The sequence below is a fragment of the Phyllostomus hastatus genome, unplaced genomic scaffold, assembly GCF_019186645.2.
Source record: "Phyllostomus hastatus isolate PE091 unplaced genomic scaffold, TTU_PhHast_1.1 phas_scaffold_182, whole genome shotgun sequence".
NCBI lineage: Eukaryota > Metazoa > Chordata > Mammalia > Chiroptera > Phyllostomidae > Phyllostomus > Phyllostomus hastatus.
This window is the reverse complement of record NW_025334013.1, coordinates 23,127,104-23,135,739: the sequence shown is the minus strand read 5'-3', so window position 1 is coordinate 23,135,739 and position 8,636 is coordinate 23,127,104.

The following is an 8,636-nucleotide window of genomic DNA, read 5'->3' as shown; positions in this document are numbered from 1 at the left end:
GAAGTGTGCCGGAGCCTGGTCACGTAGGGCCTTGCAGGCTGTGATAAGGTTTTGGATTTCATTTTAGGAGTGATGGAAAATCATTTAGGCAGGAAAGTAATGGCATCTGATTTACATTTTGAAGAGATAAGTCAGACTTCTGTGTCTAGAATATACTGACCAAGGGAGGAGAAAAGCAGGAAGGTGAGTTTCCATGCTCTTAGCTCTATGTAAAACTGGTAACTGGACTTCTAATATGGTCTTGCCATATAATGACTCTTTTGTGACACAGTTCTTATAACTGGACATTGGCCATTTTTCCTCCCGTAACTGTCCACAGACGCTGCTCATCCGTGCAGTTTCCCAGTCTTTCTGCATTGAGCTTGCGGGCTTCCCATCGGGTAATGGAAGCGTTGGCCTGACTTTCCACTTTTGTTACTATGGACTGGCTGCTCTCCCTAAGATACTTCGAATGTTCACTGCCTAATGTTCACGAGCATGGCCTGGTCCAAGGTTCCTTATTACTCTGTTCCCACTTACTGATACCTTCTGTAATCTCAGCCGTCTCTGTGACATCAGCAGTTTCTTCCGGCCATGACATCTTCCGCCACACACCAGTCTCTGCTCAGTGTCTTCACCCATTTGATGGCCTTGGTCTTTTCTCCCTCATCTTCCATGTTCCTGCCCTGCGGTGGACAGTCTACTTTAGTCTACTTCCAGTCTACTTTAGCTCCATCTGTACACCTGTTGAACATGAACTGAATGCGACAACCAGTGCTAGATACTCTGGTATCTAGACTCACAATTCCTGTCCCGAGTCCAGTGGGAGTTGCAAACAAATGAAGAAATGTATTTAATGAGAGAAGTACTGAACATAATAGGGAAGTTGAAAAGGATTCCAAGAGGAGGTGGTATTTACCTGAAACCTGAAAGATGAAAATGCTATGATCAGGGAAGAAACATAGAGGCAAGACTGAGGTAGCGTTTAGAATAGACTCAATAGTATGAGGAAACCATGGCATGTTCGAGGAACTTAGAAAAATCATTCTGAAGGGTGGGAAGTCTGAGGGGTGGAATGATAAAATATTTCCATGACTTTTTACATTGTGGTCACATTTTTTTCACTGGATAAATGAGTACCCAAAATGCTCTTCATTTTTACCTTATGTCACTTGGGTTTCATCTGTGGAACTGCCAGTGCCCTTGGCGTGGCTGAACCCATGGGGCACAGAGCAGGTATCTACCTTACCATCTTTCTCGTCAAGACCTACATCAACATTGTTCCCTGGGAAGGGGAAGCCTTTGTTCTCTCTCACTAGGAAAAACTTCACAAACCTCAAGGATGTTTATTTATTTTTTTGTTCCAACTCCCTGCCTGGACACATGGGACCTAAGTTAGGGTCCCTAGAGGCTGGGCTGGACACAGGTGGGGGTGGTTTCTGGCCAGCGGTATAGGAGCAACTTGCTCAAGTAGATCCAAGCATGGAACTGAAATCAAAAGCCAGAAAGACAGTTTAAGGACTCAACCTCAAGAAGCAAGGCAGAGGGGCAGGACCCACCAGTTCGTCTAGGGATGAGGCGTTGTCATGGAGGCAAGTGAGCACTAGACTAGAACAAGGGATTTGGATGAGAGAGTGAGAGTAGACCCTGGGCATTCTCCAGGAAGTGCTGGAGCAGCCCCAGGGACATTTTTACAGGGCACATGTGGTCTCAGATGTGAGTGAGGAAGGAGATGCTAAGGGCTAAGCTGGTCCTTGAGGAGGTATCAGTCTTTTTGGTGTAAACATGTGAGAACAAAAATATTACAATGCTATCTGAGAAGTTCTATGATCAAGTCATGTGCCAAGTGGGAGCAAGCTTTAGGGTTTGAATGAAGACTTCCTAGGAGTGGCATTTGAAAGACTGGGAGGTGTTAGATGATTGGACAGAAGTAAGGGAAACCTAAGAAGAGCAAACCACGTGGACCGGAATTGATATAAAAGAGCGTCATGTTGTATTCAAGGGTCGGTGGCTAGAATGTAGAGCCATAACTTAGGTGGAGTATGCAGAAAGCATGTTCCAACCTCTTAGATACAAACTGGTAAAGGAGTCAGTCTGGAACAGGCAGGGCTAGGACGGAGAGAATTCACCACACCTGTGGCTTCAGAAGATCATTTTGTGGCATGTGGGTTGGCACTGAAGTAGTAGTAGCTACGGAATCAGACCTGTGGGGCAGAACCCAGCAGCGGCGGTCTCAAGATGGTGATAACAATGTCTCATGTAGGTTGTTATCTAAGGTGCATTAGCTCTCCAGCCATCAGTAAGATTTTCAGGGCCTTAGCATTTGCTCTGGGTTTACAGGATTCTGTAGACCCACCCAAGTAGGCTGGCCTTCTGGACAAGGCTGGAGTCCTGGTGGTAGAAGTGAAGGGGAAATAGGAAATTCAAGCCTAATACACTAACACGAAGAAAACAAATATTGGGAGGTCATGGAGAAGGCTGACTCTTGATGGGCCTGTAGGTGCAGAGGGTTAAACCGAGCTAGGGTGGCACAACCAGTTCCAGACCCCAAGGGTCTAATCATCGCAAAAGGTGTAATGGGCTCACACAGGATCATCTCCAGACTTGAGCAGCATTGAGACTCTGAAGTAAAAACTCTTTAGAGCCTGTGGCTGAATAGGCTGTGCTTATATTAATCACAGGGCTTGCCATGTTATCATGAGACACCTAGACTTTGTCCTTTGGGTAATTTTTGAAAAATTTTGAAAAGTGACCAAACACGGGATTTATTTTTGGAACATGACTCTGGTGGTGACACGGAGGGTCTGGAAACTTGGAATCCCGTCAGGGGGCATTTTGCCTTTCTATAAGCTACATATTAATGGTTTGAATGGAGTCAATGACAGCAGGCAGGGGCATGGATATAGGGAATACTGATTGATTCCTTCATGAATTGTTTGTTCTGAAAAAGACATGATTTAAGACTTTTTGAAAAGGCAGTTGCATCCCATGTGCTCTGTCACAATTGAGCTTGCCCTGTAAATGGAGAGATGGATTCTCTGTACATGTATTCATCTTCCTCCTAAACCCTGTTAAAATCCTTCTATTTGTTGGGTAATCTCCTTGACTATCATTAGGGTCTTTTTCCCCCCTTTTGAATGTAAAACTTAGCTCTGTTACCTCCTGTTAGGATATTGAACGTCAAGCTCTCCATCATCTTTTCCTCAGCGTGAATAAAAGCAGGTAATATATTTGGAATGAGGGATAAGGTGGATGGGACCAATAAAGACCCTGGTCCTGTAGGTGGAGCAAAGGAGCTACTTATGCTCTAGTTAGGGAGACTAAGGTGACTAAGAATAAAGATGTTGGACTACTTCAAAGTCTTGGCCAGCTGATGCAATAAGGAAAGAAAAACCTTTCACCAAGAATGAAGTTGGAGCAGATTGGGTTTCACAAGATAATTTGGAAAGTTCGCATCAGGTGCACACGCAGCGAGTCCAACAGCAAGTGCGAATGGCTGCCCAGAAGCTCTTCATGAGCATTGTGTTTATACTTGATAATTCACACAAGAGAAGGCAGTGAGCTAAGCCCAGGGTTCACGTCAAGCTGCCTCCCTTTATGTTTAAAGAAAACCCATGCTGCTTTATGTAATTATCAAATTTGACTGAACTTGGCCTATTTCTTTCATTGGCATCCACCTCAAATGTTAGGTAGCTTTGTCTAAACTAAGGCAAATACTCCCTCCCTCCCTCTCTTCCTGCCAATATTATGGCTCCAACTTGTGTGCTAGTGAATGCAGGGCAGCATTGGTGAGTATGTCACACACAAGCCGTGCGTATACCTCGTTAAATTAAAGGGTGTTGGCTATTCTGTTTCCAACCTACAGTGTAGGCAAATTTTGGGTTCCCTAGTTCCACCAAGAATTAGACATTTTAATATACCCTTCATTCACAAAATGAGACAAATATTCTATTTACTTTCAAAGATGAAGTATTAGTCTAAAGTATATCTACATGGAACCTCTGACTCAAACATTCCCAACAAAATCTATTTTGTTACCCATACAAAACCAGAAAATAAACATATCTCCAGGGGTGGGTGAATCATCCCAATGATACTAAAATAACTGCAAAGATTAATTAATTCTGAAGCAGCTGTGATGCTTTGAGGGACACCTAAGGACTTTTATGTTCCATTTCAGGATGCTCAACCAAAAGCAAAAAACATTTTAAGGGTGTTTGGGGAGGCAAAACGTTAATCCTTGTCATGACTTACCTAGTACAGGGTCCCGGCAACCCCCAAACTTTGGAACACCACGTCTGCACTTGTACAGTCCCTACAGGGCAAATCCTACTTTCATAGAAGAGCCTCTTCCTGCTGGGAACTGATATTTAATATGGTTTCGAGAGATCAGATGCACCCAAGGAAGACTTTGGTTGGGAATTGGATTCTGCAGAGCACCCCAGTGTCTGTGATGCCTCCCTTTCCCCAGCCAGGCTATGGCGGAGCCATTCACAGCAGCTCCCTGCATCTCCAGCTCCCTCATTCTGGCAGAACTATCCACTTCCCGGGTGGGCCAGTTGGAAGTGTGAGTCTGGGAGTCACTCCTGGAACTCAGCCTAAAGTCTGTTTCTTTGGCCTCTCGATGATTCTGTGAGTTACCCAAATCTGATAATAAAACCCTTTCTTCTTAGAGTAAGTAGAATGGATTCTGTTATACAACTAAGCATATTAGCGTATCTGATAATTGCTCTTGTAGGGTTGACAACACAGGCTACCGGTTTCAGCTGGGACCCAACCAAATTGCATAATAACAAGAACATAGGCATGAAGGAAAATGCTCGTGGGAGGTGGGCAGAGAGAGAGAGAGACAGAGAGAGAGAGAGAGAGAGGGAGGGAGAGAGGGAGATATCTAACTCGTTTGACTGCATGTATTTAATCTTGTATGGCTGACAGTATGATTTGGGCATCTGAAGGATTATCTCTTCTAATTATTTCTTGTAAAATAAAGCCCCTAATGTAATTTAGACTATTTATCTTGAAAATATTTTACCCTAGACGTATTCTGATAGCAGTCTAGTATCTTGATGGTGGTGTATATTTTGTAAAAGCATATAGTAAGCTCTGACATTACTTCTCTGTCATCTTGAATAGTGCCCAAGATAACAAACATCTGTGTAGAGAATAAAACATTTTTCAGGCATAGAAAAAAACAACTACCTACTTAAGTGCCTGTGTTCCACCTGTGAATCTGAAATTCTGGGACTAATGAAGGCCCAGGACCATGAGTTTTTAACAAAATTTCAAATTCATCCTTAAATCTAGTAAGTACTAGGACCATTGTTTTAGAATACTGAGTAAATGTTAATTTTAGAGAACTGAAGTAAATTTATTTTAAGCTTCTTAAAATTTGTCAACAAATGTACCACCTGGTTTTCCGTTCAGTAACGTTCACTCTGCAGGTTAAACCCTGCGCCTCAAAAAGACGCTCCTCTCCCAGAGATGAAATTCTAATAATCTTTCTAACTATCTGTTAAAATTCATGGCTAATAGTTTAAATATTCAAAACAAATAAAAAAATTCAACTTTTACCCAGTCATCTTTTCCCAATCATTTTTTTGAGCCTTTTTCTAGTCAGTATAACAGGAAAAATCATCTTGAGAAATCTGGAGAAATTTACAATCCTCTTCCATTTAATTGAACATTTATTGAATGCTTAGTGTATACTAGTCCTTGTGCGAGGCTCCAGACATGAGATGAAGTGAAATAAATAAAGTAAAATAAAATAAAATAAAATAAAATAAAATAAAGGAGGAGGCTAGCCTCCAGGAGGAGAGGTAGCCACCTAGACAGACAGATCTGACACAATGTGCCACGGGCTGTGACAAGGGTCGGCACACGTGGTGTTTAGGAGCATAAACCAGTGATTGTCATGCTTGGTCACACTCTGGAATCACTTGAAATGTTTTAAAAGAATACAGATGCCTGGCTCCTGCTTGGAGGATTTCTAGTGTATTGCTCGGAGATGTGTGGCCTGGGATTCCTAAAAGCCCCCTTGCTGATTCTGAAATGCAGCAACGCTGAGAATCCAGGTTCACAGTTGGCTCTTGGAGCAGGTGCTTTCTTGAGACAAGGCTTGAAGGAGATAAAGCAGATGTCACAATTGAGCAGGATTAATCAGTCAATCTACATCACAGCCTAACAAGCCACTTGTTCAATTTGTGGTTTTCCAAATTAACAAAGCTAATTCAAATGCAGAATACAGCCACAAGAAAGTTGTCCCCTCTAGTATTTTAGAGTGTACAAAGCCATTTCACATGTGTGATCTCCTTTGACTTTCTCAACAACTCTGTGGGGAGTGAAAGAAAATTGGAGGGGCTGTTTGCAAAACTATGATGGTGAAGTCGAGGTGCAAATGAAGGAGCTCTGCTACCTAGATTTCCCTGTGCAAGAGTGGGCTTTTTTCCAGCAGCTGTTCTTATTCTTGGGATAAGTCAAGAAAATTCAAGTTAAAAAACTTTGGACTTGAGTCAAAATAAAAAAGTAGAGACATCTGGAGAAAAGAATGATATAAGGCCTTATACTTGAATGGAGGTCAAACGCAAGGCAAGGGATTTGGTGGCCAAAAAGCAAGTGAAAGGGGTTGATGGGCCATGCTACCATGACTCCGCAATAACAGTGAGCACTTGGGAAAATCAGCAGGTCGTGCTGAAAACAACACATCCTGAGAAACAATGACAGATCCATTTATTTGCAACATGGATTAAACTCATAAAAGTGAATTTAATCCAAGAAAGGAAGCTGCTGAAAGAAATCGTGCTACAGGAAGAACCTGCAGAAAATGCAAACTCAGACTTATCGAAAAGTGTGCTCTTGGTTTAAAGATAAATACAAAATCTAAAATCCAGCTGGCAGTTCGTGCCCCTTGCACAAGTACTGTAACCTTTTTGTTCATGGGTAAGACATATATTTTTTGTTAGGGTGTGGGTTAGCTTTGCTTGCTATAACTTATTTGAGTCATGAAATAACCAGGCTCCTTTAAAAAATATTAGGCCACAGGATCATGCTAAGTCATCTATCCAGGGAGAGCCCGAATTACCTAATTCGAAACAAATGGTGTAAGGGTGGTGCTGTTAATACACATTAGCTGCACACCCTTTTAGATTCATATGGAGATGAATGGAATATTAAATTTGAGACAAACCTATATGTCAAGAAAACAAAATAATTTGGGGTAGAACATAATTGAGAGAGGAAAATGGAAGCTACAATTTCCTTCCTTCTTTTTTTATCTTGACAATCATTTGTTTCAGATGAATTGCTGCTCTGACATTTCTTCCCTGACCCCCACCCGCCCTTCCCCCACTCACCCATCTCTCCAGTCTTCCAAAGACTGGGTTTGGTGACTCTCTTCTCTGCCCCTTAAAAGTATAATACTTTTGGTGCTTAACTCTCTCAGTTGTGCTTGTGTTTACATTTCCTCAGTAGTTGAGCTTACTCTTTATAACTTATAACAAATATAATTTAATAATTAATTATTCAATTAAAAGCTTAGACCTTGCTCCTTTTACCAGAAAGCTTAATATAATTCCTGGGGGCACAGAGATGTTTGTCTAGTTTGCCATATAGCCCTATACCTGGTCTGATCCTGTATGTAACAGACACTTAAACCAAGTCTGGTGGATAGAAGAACAAAGGAAGGAACAAACAAACAAGATGAGCTTTGGGGGGATGTATTTCTCTCTAGTCCCAGCATTTAATGGTCTTCCTGGTCAGGAGCCAAGAAGCTAATGCTTTCAAAGACCAGGCAGGTGTGCGAAGCTGCCCTAGTCTGCAGGCCAGACTTCCCTCTGGGCCTGGTCTTGATGAAGGATGAAATCCTTTCATAGGATTTTACCAAATATTGGTTGAGAAATTAAATGTCTTTGTAATTCCTATTTGTATTCTTTGCTCAAACTGTTCTTTCTCTATGCAGTACTCTTTCTCCTTAACCTTCATTATTCCTCTTGATCACTTTTGGTGTATGCCTGTTCTACATATTATTGCTGAAATCTACCAGAAATGCTGCCATCCCAGCAGAGCTTTCTTCTTTCAAAGAAAGTAGCATGAAATAAGAGTTTAGAGCATGGACCAGAGAAGAGCATGGACCAGAGAGCCAGCCGTCTACTTCCAGCATCCGTCAGCTATGGAGGATTTGGGGAAGTAACTCAATCTTTCTGCACTTCAGTTTACCCTTCTGAAATGGGGGTAATGATAGTTTCTGTCTCATAACATCATTATTAGAATTAGATGAGTATGTTTTTATAAAGCATATAGAACAGTGCCTGGCATGTATGGAGAGAAATATAGATATTTGTTAAATAAGTTTTTATAAAATAAAATGAACTGGCAGTGAGCTCATCTTCTGTTTTATTTTATACATGACTCCTGTGACAGTGTTTCTTATGGACCCTTCAATATGTGTTGGTCACCTTACTCCCAAAATGCAATGGGACAAAAACAATTCAGCAGGGAAGAAGTAAAATGGATGCAAATGGGTGTCAGGAAGAATAATTCTACTTTGCCTTTTTCTTTAGCATTTTTTATTACCTGGTGGTACATGCAGGAATTGGCAGAAGTAGGTATACAGTTGTTCATATGGAAAAAGATATGCAGGTTATGATCATTACAACAGCTTT